Below are 16,471 nucleotides of genomic sequence, written 5' to 3' on the forward strand. Positions count from 1 at the left end.
AGGCCTGGAGACCTCTTGTCGCACCCCCTAACCCAGTGCCGGCTTCAGGCCACACCCCCCTTCCACCCTAGTGTTGGGCCAGGAGATCGGAGGCTGGGCACCCCCACTGGGCACCAGAATGGTATACCTAAGGCTGCCCCCTGCCCAGAAGGGCTTGACAGGGGTGAGGCCAGCTAGGTCTGGGTCTCACCCAATAGGGGTGGGGCCAGTCGGGTCTGGTTCTCCTTTGTTTTTAAAGTGTGGGCAGGGACTTGACTCTAGGTCCTGCAGTACACCCCAGACTCTGAAAGGAGGAAGATTTTCATATACATTTTACTAATTTTCTTTCATTTCTGACAATTCTATTATAGAGAAAGGGCAACTAGCAATATTAACATATTTCCTCTAATTCCCTTTTAATGTGCACGAATTTAGTGCACTTGGCCACTAGTTTTATGGTAATTCTGAAATTTAATATTGCAAACAGGAAACTGATATTAAAACATATTGATACTTACTTTCTCTGTAAAATGACAACTGAAGATGCGTTGTCTTGATTGACAAATCAAGGCAACTATGCTCAAGTTTCTTCCCTATACTCAGCTCTATTAACCCAGACTAGAATGTGCTTGCAACTGGGATCAGCTCTTCCAATGACAGAATTTGAAGGGAGCAGTGACCCAGCACATTCTCGAGGGCTGCCTATTCAACCTTCTCATCTCAGTTCAAATGTTATTTGATCTGGGATGAATTTCCAAATCCCTCTCACCCCCAGCTCAGACAAGGTCTGATCCTGCTGCTATAACTCTCATAGCATCCTGGATTTGACCTTTTTAGCACTTGCCACAAATTTAACTAAATAATTAATGATACACTGCTTGATATCTCTTTATTTCCATGATTTTGCAATTCCTATAAAATCAGAGGCTCTTTCTGCCATGCTATGCTCCATATCCCCAGCATCCTGCAGGCATTTGATGCTAACAAGTACATAGTGAATGAAAAATAAAAAATACACTATGATCAAATGAAGCTGATCTTTAGTGAACTGCAGAGGAAAAAGCAAAATAATTAGAGGCCCATTTGGGAGAAGATAACTATTTCAGCAACAGATTAAAAAATTAACACAAACAAAAGCTATCAGTGTGCTAGATGATTTATGTACATTATCTCAGATCATCCTCACGTGACTCTGAAAGGTAAGTGTTATTTGTATTCCCAGTTTACACACGAGGAAACTGAGGCATGCAGAGGCTGAGTCCCTTTTCCAGGGTCATACTGAGAGGGAGCTTAGGCTCCCTTCTACTTTACTCTTTGCTTCTCAATAACATAGATTTTATTTTATATGTTATATTTCTCTGCATTGTTCTTACTACTTTCAGTAAAAACCATCTAAAGTAGAATTATTAGGTAAATGCAAGTTAGTCCTTAAACCTAAAAACAATTTGTAATAATTTTATGTACGTAAATTCAACCGTGGGGGGAACAAAACTGAATATTCAATACTCAATGTACACACTTCTGCTTTATAAATGAAGAGACACTGTAATTGTTTGTTCTAAGATAACAGTACCCTGGACCAAAAACTCAGGACATAGAATTACTGTATCTGTAAACATAAGGAAAAGAAAGATGTTATAAGAAAAATACATAAAATCAAATAATCATTCACTGTGAAAGAAAGAGGAAGGGAGGGAGGGAGAGACCCTGTCTGGATGGCTGTTAATTGCAGCATCATCTCTTACACAAAAGTCTGCGGGCTCAATTCCTGGTCAGGGCATTATACCAGGGTAAGATCCTTGTTCAGGAAGAATAAGGAGGAAACCAATAGATGTTCCTATCTCACATCAATATTGCTCGCTCTCTCTCTCTCTCTTTCTCTCTCTCCCGCCCCCCCTTCTCTCTCTCATCAACAAAAACATATCCTCAGGTGAAGATTTTTTTAAAGTGTAATAGTAGACAACTATAATGTAAAGAAATGTGAGAAAACTATTAGAATATCAATGTTTTTTTAATGTATTTTTATTTATTTCAGAAAGGAAGGGAGAGGGAGAGAGAGAGAAAAAAACAAGAATCAGATGAGGGACAATCATTGATCGGCTGCCTCCTGCATGCTCCCCACTGGGGATCAAGCCTGCAATCCAGGCATATGCCCTGACCAGGAATGGAACCATGACCTCCTGGTTCATAGGTCAATGCTCAACCACTGAACCATGCTGGCCAGGCTAGAATATTAATGTTTTTTTTAAAGAATGTAAAATAACTTAGTGTCAATTTATTTTTAAACTTCCACCAAAAGAAATGTCTAACCTATTTTATTTTGTTAAAATATGCTATTACCACAGGCAGTACTGTGTATTAGCTCTTTTTCAAGGATGTAATATGAATATTTGTTATAAAATCCACTGCCCAATAAGATTTTTGATAAAGTAAACTTTCAAGCAGAGGTATTCTACTATAATGAGCTTTATCATTTTACTAGAGGCCTGATGAGTGAAATTCTTGCACTTGGGTGGGGGAGGTGGTCTCTTTCGCAGAGTGGGAGCCCTCAGGGGATGTGCTTAGCTCAGACTTGAGCTCAGCTCCTCCTGTGGGAGCACACTGACCACCAGGGGGCCATGCCTGCTTTGAGAGTCTGCCCCTGGTGGTCAGTGTGCCTCATAGTGACCAATAGTTCCACTGTTGGGTCTTATCCTTTTATTATATTGAGTTTTATCTCATGGCTGTTTTAGAGAGAAATAGCCCCAAGGCCTATGCCCTAGTTACAAAATAAACTGAAGAAGTCATATGATCAATGTGATGTAGCTATTTAGTGACAATGCCATGCCTGAAATCAGAAATGGGAACCCTCAAGGGCAAGACAGGAATTCCTTTCAAGAAGGCAGCAAAAGCTATAAACCAACCATGTCCTTTTGGGCAAGTTACCACAGTTCTTGAAACATTAATTTTTATGGTGGTAAGAACATTTAACATGAGATCTACCCTTTTAACAGATTTATGATTATATAATGCAATACTGTTAACTACAGCAACAGAATTATACAGCAGATTTCTAGAAATTACTCATCTTGCATAAATGAAATTTTATTTCTCTTGATTAGCAAATAGGGACCTTTTTAAATTGTAAAAAAATATTTTTTAAATGTTTAAGAAATGAGTGTGCAAGTATGTGCCTTTCAAGATGCCTTCCATACCTTTATTATTTCACAAGCAGGTCCAGAGCAATTTTCAATGACACTTGAATTTATCTTGCAATAGTAACTTCAAAAACTGTTTTCACATTCAGTTGTTTCTTCTAGGTCCATAAAGCACATCCATCCAGTTATACACCCATTTCTCAATCAAGCATTAAACTATCCTATAAATATGTTCTGATGCAGATTTAAAGAAAATATAGAAAGAAAAGAATAGATTTCCAATCTGAATCCTGGAAATATACCTTAAATACATGTCTTTATAATTGAAAGCAGAAGTCATAAAGATGCTGTTTAAAATATAACTGTTAGTCTCTTTGGCCAAAGAATGAACTAATAAAATCAAATACAGTTGGTACTTCATTATTGTAGAAATGATAAAAAAAAAAGTCACATTATACACCTACTGTTTTTCTTTCCCATTTGACTTATGAGTAACTAAACACCTCATATTTTGTACCTTACTCATATTCCTCTGGGTAGATCTCTAACTAAACTTACACTCAGCAAAAGTTGAGTCATATTTACTAATTATAAGCCATAATGTTCTGTTTAGATCATTTTCTTTATGACCTCTCACTCTATAGACAACCTTCAATTATTATGTGTTTACTGACAATGTATGCCTACTTTTGTACTTAAATTTTAGGATTGCCCAAACAAAGCCCACCAATTTCCTTGTTCCATAAGAGCTTCGGTTAAGAACTTTAAGTTCATGTTTTAGATGAACTTAAGAGATAAGATGTCCATTCCAGAGCAGAGGACTTAATTTTGAAAGTATATGAGGACATAAAGTGGATGGTGGATTTCTTAATTCTTCATAAATCAGATTCATTGTATAGTTTTGTTTTAATATTACATTAAATTCAAAGACATTAGACACCATCTTATTTAAATGTTAACAGCTAGCAAATTTCATTTTACTACTATTTTACTGATCTCAGCTTTTATATATTGATATATATATATGAGTAAGTAATTCTTCAGAACTGCCACTCCATTATTAAGTTACTAATCTTTACTACCTATACATAACAGAGAGTTAGCATTCTTTAAAATTTCCAAAAAGTTAGGAGGACCAGATATACACAGAGGACAATGATGCATGGGAATCACTGTACCCAAGTAGTTAAAGTCAAACTAATTATTTACTCTCTGTCCCAGTAATTGTACTTCAAGGAATCTGTGCTACAGAAATCCCCAGAGAATAGGCCAAGCTTGTCCTTGCAAAATATACAACAGTTCGCATGAATAAAGAAAGCTTAAATAAATCACAGTATATCCACATGATGAAATATTTTACAATATTAAAAAAGGATGCTTTCAAAAATAATGGCATAGGGAAATAAAAGAGAATTATAAGAACTGGGTATATACCTCTACCTTAATTCCACTAAGACAAACTCACATAAAATACAGATATTTCAGACTAAAATACATGGATAATCAAGTTAAAAATATGTGTGAAATAACTTCTGTGAACAATGCAAGGTACCACTGTATTATAATATACTAGAGGCCCAGTGCATGAATTCGTGCACCAATGGGGTCCATCAGTGTGGCCTGTGGGTATCAGGCCAAAACCTGCAGTCCATCACCGCCTGCTGCTCTAGCCTGCTGCTCCCACTCATCCAGGCCCCACTGGGCCTGCCAAGGGCTTGCACTTAGTCAGTTCTGCTCTGGAGAGGCTCATGCCACTACAGTGGTGCTCACCAGCCATGAGTACTGCCTCTGGCAACCTTCACTCACCTAAGCAGCACTCCCACTGTGGGAGCACACTGACCACCAGGGGGCAGCTCTTGCATGGAGCACCTGCCTCCTGGTGGTCAGTCCACATCATAGCAATCAGTCAGCTGGTCATTCAGTCTCTTAGGCTTTTATACGTATATAGATTGGATGATTTCTGTTTTGCTTTAGTATCTCTATTTCACAATTATTGAACATGAGCACTACTACAATCAGAAATAAAAGATACTGATTTATGATCATTCAACTAGAATAAGTTGCATGGAGAAGAATGAATGGGAATCTAATCTATTAGTAGCACCCAAGTGGAATCAAGAGCTGCGTAAACGATATACACTGGGATAGCAGCAAGAACTCCAGAGTAATATCTACCAAGCTAAGGGAGGGTAGCAGGATAGGAAATAACACAGAAAGATTATTGACACAAAACAGATGGACTAGCATACCATCCTCTGACATTGATACTATGAGTCCCTCTTACGGATTGATCATTCATTTGTAATAAAATAGGCTAAGTTCTCATTTATGAACCCAATGTTTTCTTTGATATCCCATTACATTTTGTTGTTGCTGCTCTATCTCAACACCCCTATATTCAAAGAATAAAACACACACACATAGCATTGCAATCTCACTGTCATCCATTATTCAAGAAAGGTCTCCTTGAATAAATGTCTGCTCAGAGGCTCTCAGCAAATTTCATTTCTGAACACTACTGTCGGTGGACCAGCAGGCTATTTCACCAAGATAAGATCACACATTTAATCAAATGCACCTAAAAAAGGAAATACTCACAACGTTTGCTTAATAATGCCAAATCATGAAAGTACAATGTTGACAGCCTTCTAATTTTTAGTGCTCCTTCTTTTTCAAGGATTTGCAAGGGAGATACATGGGAGTTCTAACCTTTGAAAATTCACCAAATTATATCATATGTTACTTTTTATATTGGGTTGGCACTCACAAATAAAAACAAAAAGTCAACACAATTTTTTGAGTAATAAAAAATAAATTCTGGAGATTTCCCAACTTATACAAATAACATCTCTAAAACACCATTTCACTTCAACTAGTCAAGTGTCAGCATGAAACACTACCCAGACTCTAGATTTTGTAATAATGGATCCATATTAGAAGTCTGCCATTTGATCAACACTATTACTAGATAGATGGAAGTATGTTTTCATTGGATTCTTTAGATAACTAATAAAATTATCCAAACTCAATTATTTAAAATACCCTACTTGTTGTATTTTTGAATATTTTGTCTCTAAACATAGATTAATTTGAACAAATACATAAGCCCATCAGTAGCATGATATAACAAGCACACTAGCAGGAATAAAAGATATCTCAGATAGGTAGATTCATACCAACAAATCTATTTTTTTTTTCCTGCATTTACTTCTATCCGCATTTATTTTATGCTGCATTTATTTTTATTCAATAAGTTTCTGTTTCTTTAGTTTCATCTGGGATAGCTTTTTCTTTTGTGCAACCTCCACTTCTGGTTGCTCCTTTCCATCAAGCATCATCATAAATTGGCCAGTGGAACTCACACACGATTTAATTAAAACATGAGCTCTACAGCCAACGGCATATCTCAGGGGCTTTATTCACCTGGAAGTACTCAATGCCTAAATAATCCACATTTAAACCTGTCAGACTAGCATTACTCCCTGCCTTTTTTGGCAAGAGTAGCAAAAATGCAGCACTCTGTGCACCACCAACCCGGTGTCCAGTGTCCATTGTACAATGGAAACCCCAACATTGTGTGATGGAATGATATATGTTGTTATATAATGACATCTTCCAAATATTTCTTGGCTTTTCAGATATGCACTGCCTCCTTGATAACATGGGCAGTTCCTTAGGTGTTTTTGAACCTAAAGATTTGAATCCCTTGTTTTGCATGTTTTTGTTGGATTTTTTGGGTCAACTGAGTAAGAAAACATTTTCAAAAATCACAGGATCTTGACTGCTTACAAGAAAAGAGTAAACCCATTTGTAATGGTTTTCCTACCTAACCAATTCTCCAACGCCTCATCTGTCTCAGTTAACAAAGGATTATTGTAGTGGACATTGAAGTTTTACCAACCCCTCTGCCTTTTTCTGTGTACGAGATCCCTCTATTAACTGAACCTTTCCTTCTTCAAGCTGTTTGTCCATGCAAAGAGGAATTGCAATATCTTCACCCACTCCAATAAGCTGGTGATAATAGATGGATCTAAAACTGGGTACCTAATTCAGACAATGATGAAAGGGAAAGAATCTAGTAGGCAGAGGGAAGGAAAAGTGGGTTGGAACATGCAACTGGAGCAGAATCCTAGTGGTAGTCGATATTTTTATTTTTGATGCCTAGAGAAACCTCTATCATTCACCAAGCTTCTTTAGGTAAGAAAAATAATAACCTCCCAATAAATTGATCACTTGGCCTAAAGATAGTTGTGATTGTCTTTGCAAGTAAAAGAGGAACAGTGAATTACCCCCAATCTACCAAATCTTATAAATTGAAATCCATATAACTAAAATATTGCAGCATTTTGGAGTGACAGTAAAATAATATTTAACTGTCATGCATGAAAAATATTTAAAATTGAAGTAAAATTAACTATTGAAAGTGCCTAAAATTTTTTTAAATTATTGTGTATTATTTTAAAAGAAAACAATTGCCTTATGCCTTCTTCTAGAGTCAACTTCAGTTAATAATATGATTAAAACTTGACAGATTCAACAGTTAAAGTCAATATAAAAAAAAGAAAGTCTAGATATACACATGCCTCATGTTAACACAAAACTACTTCTCAATGGATTCTTTGTCCTCCTCCTGAAGTCACGATCAGTATTCTGAGTCAAGATTCAGCCATCCACCATCCGCCATTGACAAATCAAACACACTAAAAAATTGAAAAAACAAAAAGATATCAATGTAAACCAGTTGAGCCCTTTCATTCAAGCTGGACACAAAATCTCATACAAAAGATGCCCATCAGGACCAATTCCTCTTACCCAACAGAATTTGGAAGAGTTCTGAGGAAAGGAAAAGAGGAAAGAAACCAAACCAAAACAAAACTGGAGACTGTTGAAAACTTCTTCCAGGGTCAGCTATCAATGGAATGCATTTTAGTATTCAGGTTACCCACCCATGCAGAACATCAAAAACTGGGCTTGAGTCTCTCCCCTATTCTCACAGGCTCAGGCTACTGTGGAGCTGCTAGGGCTGTACTGAATAGTAACACACTCTGCCTCTGTGGGACGTATAAACACCAACACAAACTGATCAAACAGAAGGGGGTATCCTTTCTACTTGACTTTCATTTTCTTGGATTATACTTTAAAACACTTAAGTCTGGTACAACTTAGCAAGTCAGCTGTCCAATGTGCAGCTTATGTTTTCATTCATTTTTACCACCTACCATGTTGTACACTTTCCATTTTAACAGAAACGCTGGGTAATAATAGGTAAAAGTCACACATTTCAGGAACGTCTCAATTGGCAATTGTCACTGAAATACAGAAGTGAATTCTGAAATACATATGTATTTATCACCATGTCCCTACCTGTATGCTTTTAAAGCAACTCTGGGGCCTGAATTTTAAGGGTTCATCTGCATTTATAACATTCTGATGAAGATATGAATTTGGAATATCCTTAAGTCTTAAAAGTTTATGATGACTTGATTTAGTGATGATATTGTATAAAATTCTGATGCAGTTCAAACTTAAAGAGCTACTGATGCCATGAGAAAAGATGATCAGGAGTTTAGTTTAAAATGTCTAAAGTTAAATTGCTACTTTCATTTTATATGTGACTTAAGTCAATCTTCAGGCATGATACTTGGTGGCTGTCAAAAATATTTTTCTGTCAGGATTATGATTTTTGGTGGGGAATAAGTAGCAGAGCATAACGTTTTTAAGATTAATAGCTCAGACATAGGTACTTAAGATTTAAAAAAAGGAAATTGGAAAAGACAAAAAGACATAAAACCTTTCGCAGCTGTTTAAGAAAATGCTATTAATTTTCTTGGCTCATCAAGAACTCTTCAATTAAAATAATATTTGACTTAGCTATTTTTTAAATAATGACAGTTTAGGACATTTCTAATAATACTGTGATTATTAATAACAGGTTCCATTCATTAAATGCTCAATCTATCAGGTACATTTCTATTTATTTCCTATTCCTCACCCCAAACAAGCAAAGAAGATGCCATTATCTTTATTTATGGACAAAAACAAAAGAATTAGAGAGTTATGGAATTAGGATTGTTTCTCATTCCAAAGGCCATTTCTGAAAAGTTCATAACTAGAGACAACACCCAGCAATGCCCATCTAAAGAGTATAATTTTATTTTTACAACTGTCAATCAGAATTAACCAAAGAGCTGGAAAAGACAAGTGCTGGGGTACTTAATTGTGGCAGGGATATGGGAAATATCTAGTCGTGAATATACTCAAATATATAATTTATAAATATATATATAGAAATTTTCAAATAGATGTCAAAGTCCCATTCAGAAGTATTACAGTTCCCTTTTAACATTAAGATTCTAGTAAAACTAATCTCTGTGTGGAGATTCTGTTATTCTGTTATTCATTATTACCCCTCACAAATAAACTGGGCCACAGTATATAATTACCCCATGGGGCCTTCTCCCTGAAAATGGCCTGTTGTGATGCATCGATAGTGATTAGCAGACTAAGAGTATAGTGGGTTGTCTTGATATCATTTTAGAAAAGTGATTTCCTCCCTAATAATTCCCATGATACATAAATATTCAATTAGAGTCTTTGAAATCTAGTTTTAATTGGGCATTCATACTCTACCGAACTTCAAACTTGGCCCAAGTTATGGAAGGTATTTTATTAATTCATAGTATTAAAAAAAAAAAAATCCCACCAACTCCTTATTTTTAAAGTGGGAAGGTAAAAATAAAGCCAAGAATATATTTTATTGGAAATTTTTAAATGTAATAATGTTTTAAATGATGCTCCAAAGCAATGAGGCAAAACATAACCACGTTATCTGAGTCCCAGGAGGAGTTGATTAATGCTTCTTGGAGCTCTCATGAGACCTAGTAAATAATAATGATAATAATAAAACTAATGACAGCAGCAGATAGGGGCCTATGTATTATGTGCCCAGAACCCTTTGGGGCACTTTGCATATATCTTCCCATTAAATCTTCACAACAACCTATGAATTAGGCACAACTTTTATACCCATGAAAGCATATCAGGAAATTGAGGCATAGAGAGATCTGGTATATTGCACAAAGTCAAATAACTTATCAAACATAAGCAAACACACCCCAGAGAACCTTCTCTTCACCACCACACCATTCTGCCTTTCCAGATATCAGGATTTCAAGATCTGGGGCCTAAATTTGAAATTTTCCCAGTAGCTGCTTTGCTACTGTCAGGATATCAGGCTGGAGATGTGGCAGCTTTAAAGCTTGGGTTTCACCCACTGGGGATCAAAACAGTTCAAGACAAGCTTTCTACGATGGGAAGAAAATAATGAAAATGTCAGGCAACTAATGAAACCTCCAACCTATTTGTATCTTTTTAAAACTGAACCATCCACTTGTTTTCTCATTCCAGATGGCTTCTTATACAGTTACACGGGGTGAGACTTGTGAGTACAAGGAGGCAGATCTTAGAACGCTCCTCAGACTCCCTGGTCCCAAGACCTATTATATGTTTAAAAACTAATGACCTAAAACAACTTTGGATTATGTTGGTTTTAACTATCAATACTTATGCATTCATAGTTAAAGTGGGGGAACTTTTAAATACATGTCATATGGCATCAGAGCAATGATATCGTAACATTATCTGGATTTTTCTCTGCACTGATGAACAACTCTCTAACCACACACACACACACACACACACACACACACACACACCCCTTCTGGAAACCCCACCCCCAGCCCTCCAGTCCCCCACCCCATACACTTGTCTTATTCAAGTATGAGAGTGAAAGGCCAATCACATCTTAGCATTATTATGACAATGTTTTCTCCTGACAGGCCTGAAAGCATCTTAGGGACCCACAGGTTTCCCCAGAACACAAACTGAGAAGAGGAGGAATCTGCTCTACAAAATAATTGCCATAAAAGTTTACCAGAAATATTCAGTTCGGTGATTTATTTTTCCATCGCAGAAATAATTTTCATAATAAATAAGATTACCACCAACAACAGCCTATTTAAATTCTTGAATAATATGGACCAAATATTAACTCCTTCTAATATGTGTAGTCATTCTTACGCAGAAATTTAACATTAAATTCTTATTTTCAGTGTCAACAAGACATAAGTTATTAAGATCAATAGAATCTGTCATGATCAAATATAGGAAGAACTCTCTTCTTTCACCCACTCCCTAAAACGGTGGAGAAGTTCATTAATTCAGAGTAGGGCAGCCAGTTTTTAAATATATTTTGTATTTGTGAATACATAAACACACATCACAGTTCTGGGAGGGGGGAGTACACCTGCTACCTATTCAGTAGTAGAGTTCATTTAATCCACATTGACACTCAGATCAGGGTAATACTGTATCATCAAATGGTTGGGGAAAATATACACATCTTAGAACTTATAATTGATATGAAGAGACATACTTACCTATTTTCTCAAACTGATGAATAAACAACAATTATTAAAATCACAATGAGGGGGAAAATCTGGATTTTTCTCCCCACTGATGAAGGACTCCCTAACAAGACACACACACACACACACATACACACACACACACACACACACTACAAAGGGGAAATAAATGTCAGAAGGACCTTACTCAGATTTGAATGTTTTACATTTTATTATAAAATTGGATATTCCATAAAGAAATGCATTTGCATAAAACAAAAAGACAAAGATGCAATAGTAATCAAAGCGTAAATATGTCCTTGAAGGCAAACAAATGCTAAATTACAATACAGCTTCTGTCAATGTGAGCAAATGCATATTTTGAATGTAATGCAAATCTAAGAAATCAAAGGGAAAATAGCCATTTGCAAAATTGGAGGAAAGAGCATCTTCCTTTAAGTCTGACTGCTCTAGCCATTCATACCATGCTAAATTAAGGCTGCATAGCATTTCTCAAAATCACTCTTTGTTCTTAAATACAAAAATCACAACCAGTTTTCCTGAATTCTGGGCAACAATGCCCCACTTCTAATAGTAACTGTCACTCCTACTTGGCAGTCCTTTTCAAAGACAGTTTAAAAGAGTGGTTAAAGTGCTCCAAATGAGACCAGAAAACCAATTCAGTCTAGCATTGTGTATATTATTTGACTAACTTCAATCCTTTTGACCTTATAAGCTTTCTATTTTCTAGTTAGGATTTCCTTTGCTATAGTGAACCAAGGAATCAAAGATAAATCAGATTCATCCAAATGTTGCCTCATTACCAGAAACAATGGCAGACACAGTAGCTGGAGCCAGTAAATCTCACACTGTTGTTCCCAGGGAAAAGGAATATTTAAATCTCCAAAATGTAAGGAGATCATTATAAAGACAACCATTTCTAAAACATCTTCCCCTCCTATTTTGAGGAGAGAGCTCTCCACCTGAAGGATAATCAGATCAAGAAACTTAAAATGAGACGTCAAAAAGCATTTACCCATCATGCAAATCCCATGTTGGCTTATCGCTCCTCAGGCCAGGGATGCCCTATGCAAGCTAACATGTCTATCTGAAAGATTTAGAGAGTTCACATAAACCTTTATACAAATCACTTCTTGTACCCCAAGTGCATAGAAATAGCCCAGTTACCCATGTACACCGACAGAGCAGGCTATTGGGTATTTAGTGATCAAGAAGTGCTGTGGAATGGCATCCCAGCACTGACATGTTCACCTCCAGCTAAAGACAGCACAATACATGGACAAGCACAGTCCTCATGACATCAGGACCTGTGGAATGTATGACTGCCAGGGAACATGCTGCTAGGAAACAAAGAGCAGACCTGACCAAATCTTCCAATGTATGGACTTGGAATCGTGGCAATTAGGTCTCCTAAAAGGAGAGGACAAGAATCCCTTCATCTTCAGAAATGTTTGCAAGTTTCAAGACTTTAACACCCACCCTCCAGAAATGAATCAAATATGAAAACGCTGGATTCTCATGAATTGAATCACAATTCTCTAAGTTTTTTTTTTTTTTAAGGTGACCACTGGTAAGGATAACACATAAAAATATAACCATCAAAACCAGGGATTCTGTATTCTTTTCTGTTTATGTTTTGTTTTTTTGCAATCTAAGCTTTTCAAGAAGTCAGGATCTTAAAAAGAAAGAAATGCAGACATTATAGTACTTTGAAACAAAGTACCCTTTTACATTCGCAGTGCTACATTTTTAGAACAAAATAAGAACGTAGCCATTTGCAACAGACATCGGAGCAGCCAGAGCTAATCTACAACTAAGGCATTTAATCTTTTAATTATTGAAACTAAAAGGCAGTATAAAAAAAAAACAAAAAAAAAACCCTGATGATCTTTGTATATTGTTAACCCTTGCTTTGGCCAAAAAAAAAAAAGATAGAGATAGTGTGAAACAAAGCTGAGAGATATTTCCATGAAAATACCCTTTTAACTCCCACACAAATTATCTGAAAACCTCTTTGGGTTATACCATAAAAGAACTGGCAAGTCTTATCTGGAATCGGCGTACAAACTGGGTGCTAAGAACTCCAGGTAATTTAGTATCATGACAGATGGAAAAAATGTACCAGGGAGAACTGGCTCCATTCTGCTTCATCTCACAGGGAAATAAAGAACATTCTCCAAGTGAAAAATGACTAAAGAAGCGTGTCTTTGCAGATTCTAAAATGGCATTCTTTAGCTAGTTCTGCTAGCCCAGTATGACACTAAATTAGCAGACCGCCTAGTTACTTCACAGCAAAACACAGAAGGCAGTTTTTTGTGTTTTTTTTTTCTTCCTGCCCGAGTCTATGCGTCTCCTCATTTCCCCAGCAGCCGGCAGGCAGGAAGGATGTAAAATCAGAGGTGCAAGAAGACTTAGACTTCCTAATGAGTAATCCACCCAGGAAAGTAAACACAACTCACACCACTGGGTTTGCTGGAAAGGAGACTGTTGCACCCTTGTTTACCATGGGCTCTGAGGACTGCAGGCAGCATCACAGGCGGGCACAGGGAGGAGACACCCGGGGGTGGCTCACCCGCTGGAGTTCGCCCAATAATTGCTAGGATATCTCTGGCCATAAATAAAGCAGCACATGTTTCCATCGGAGTGAGGAAAGTGGCCAGAGAATTCCAGGGGCCCCGGGGGTTGTGCCAGCTTCGCTCCGTAACTCGAGTCTGCCAGAGAGATGGCCACACGGTCCCCCGTCCTCCCTCATCAGGACCGGTCTGGGGTGCGATACGCGCTGCACCAGGGACTCTCCCTCCCGCGCCGCACGCCTCCCGCCTCCCGCCTCCCGCGGAGGGGCTCCTCGCCGGCGGAAAAGAGGGGGCAGGGGGACACCGAGAGGCTTCCCCGCACACCCCACCGACCCCCGAGGCCTCCTCCTCAAACCAGATTTTCCAGTTAAGCGGATCCCAGGAGATTCTGATAAGCAAGCTCAGCTGAAGTAGCATCCAGCTCTGTGCCATCCCCGCAAAAACCTCCGGGCCATCCATCCCCAGAGCGCACGAAAACGCACGCACACCCGCCGCGCCGCCGCCAGCTCACCCTTGCAGGGAGGTCGCCCCCAGAAACACACACACACGCCCGCCCACCTATCCTGCTGAGCGGTTGGGGGGGGATGCTGGCACGCTTAGCCCCAGACTCCAGCGGCGGGGCGCAGTGGCACCCTCGCTGTGAGGCAGGCTGGAGCCTCCCCTTCTCCCGAGAGAAGCTCCGTGGCGCCCGCCGTCCTACCTGTAACCCAGCAATACCCTCCCCACCCCGCCCCGGAGCCCCCACCACCCGGATTCCTTCAATACCCCCCTCACACACCCGTGCCAACTCCCAACACCCGAGAAAGTGGCATCTTTCCTTTCTCCAACCGAACCGCCTCACAAAGCCTGGACAGACGAGCACGTCTACACCAAACTGCCTGCCGTGAAGCGGAGGGGAGGGGCGGGGTGCGGGGAGACGGCTAAAGCCCCACGACTCAGGGGTGCGACTCGGGAGCCTGCTGCCCAGCCAGGGATGCTGCTCCGAGGCAGGTGCCCAGGGAGGACCGCGGTCCCCGCCGCCCCGGAGCCCCGCTCCTCACCGGGCGTCTGGCTGTCAGTCCTCCCGCCGGCTCCGGGCCGGCGGGGAGAAGGCGCCCGCCCCCCTGGTCAGCGTTCAGCCCCCTCCGGAGGATGACACCCACCGGGGTGAGAGAGGAGGGGACATTCCCCCCGGGGTGGACATCGGTCCTATTCCCCCGCGTTTGGGACTGCGAAGGCGCCGGGTCTGCTCTCTACCCTTCATCCCGCTTGGCCGCCAAGAGCTGGGAGAGCCTCAACCCGGTGCCAAACCCCAGCTCCCACCAACCAGCCAAGAGACTCCCTTCCCGCCCCGCATCGCAATCCGATGAGAGTGTGTGTGCAAGTGTATGTGTGTGTGTGTGTGCAAATGCAAGTGTGTGAATGGGAAAATGAGGGTGCGTGCACCCCCCACGACCCCCCCCCCCCATCCCAACCCCAGGCAGCCCGCCCCGCGGACGCTGGCCACCACCGTTAGGAAGTAAAGAAGAATAAATTACCTTCCGGAACCGCAGGTCCCCGCGATCGTCCGTCCCATCCGCTGCTCAACAACCTGCAGCCGGGCGCCGCGGCCACCATCCGGCCCTGGAGCCCGGCCGCCCGGCCCGGCGAGGACGCTGCCCCGCCGCGCTCCGCACAGGGGCTGCTGACCCGGCGCGGGGAAGGCGGCAGCGGGAGGGTGGCCACCCCAGTCCAGGAAACAACAACAACAAAAGTCTCTCCTTACCCCCCTTCTTCGGCTTACACAGCCATGGAAAACGGAGACGGGGCGGCGGCGGGCGAGGGGAGAAGAGGCACCAAACGCTAGTCTTTCCTGGACGCGTCCCGGCTCCGCACGCGCCCGGGAGCCAACACGCCGGGTCCGGGGAGACGGGGGTGCGGGTGCCCCCCGCGGTCCACAGTTGCACAACTTCGGAGTCAAGGAGCTCCGTCTCCCGCTGCAGCCGGGGGAGCCGGGCGGCAGCGATTCATTCACTCACAGGCGGCAGCCACCGCCGCCGGGGCCGCTGCTCCACCCGCCGGGGCCGCTTCTCCGCCCGCCGGAGCTGCTCCTCCACCTCCCGCCGCCGCCGCCGCCGCTTCGGAAAAGACGCTGCCGAAGAGACCAAAAATCTTCCACCATCCCCCGCGCCCGGCCGATCTTTACATCCCGTTCTCCCACCCCACCCCCTTCTCTTTCTTCTTCTTCTTCTTCCTCCTCCTCCTCGTCCTCCCCCTCCGGTCTGGGAGCGGGCGCGATGGGGTGGGTAGGCAGTGGGCGCCGAGAGGGCCGAGGGTGGCTTCTCCGGCTCACCGTCCTCCTCCTCCTCCTCTTCTTCTTCCTCCTCCGCGCGAGGCT

At 41.1% G+C, this 16,471-nt stretch overlaps 1 protein-coding gene across 17 annotated transcripts in view; it reads right to left on the bottom strand.

Moving 5' to 3' along the window:
• ADGRL3 (adhesion G protein-coupled receptor L3) overlaps positions 1-15,749 on the bottom strand; it is a 762,953-nt gene extending 747,204 nt beyond the window's left edge. For 5 of the 17 annotated variants that reach the window (XM_036415185.2, XM_045572097.1, XM_036415195.2 and 2 more), the window contains exon 1: positions 15,633-15,745. The gene's annotated coding sequence lies outside the window, so the exon portion shown is untranslated. Of the gene's footprint in view, positions 1-15,632 lie in introns of all 17 variants that reach the window. The other 12 variants (XM_045572137.1, XM_045572117.1, XM_045572120.1 and 9 more) reach the window with 4 other exon arrangements.
• Between the last annotated feature and the right edge of the window lie 722 nt (positions 15,750-16,471).

The sequence above is a fragment of the Pipistrellus kuhlii genome, unplaced genomic scaffold (assembly GCF_014108245.1).
Source record: "Pipistrellus kuhlii isolate mPipKuh1 unplaced genomic scaffold, mPipKuh1.p scaffold_m20_p_1, whole genome shotgun sequence".
NCBI classification, from domain to species: domain Eukaryota; kingdom Metazoa; phylum Chordata; class Mammalia; order Chiroptera; family Vespertilionidae; genus Pipistrellus; species Pipistrellus kuhlii.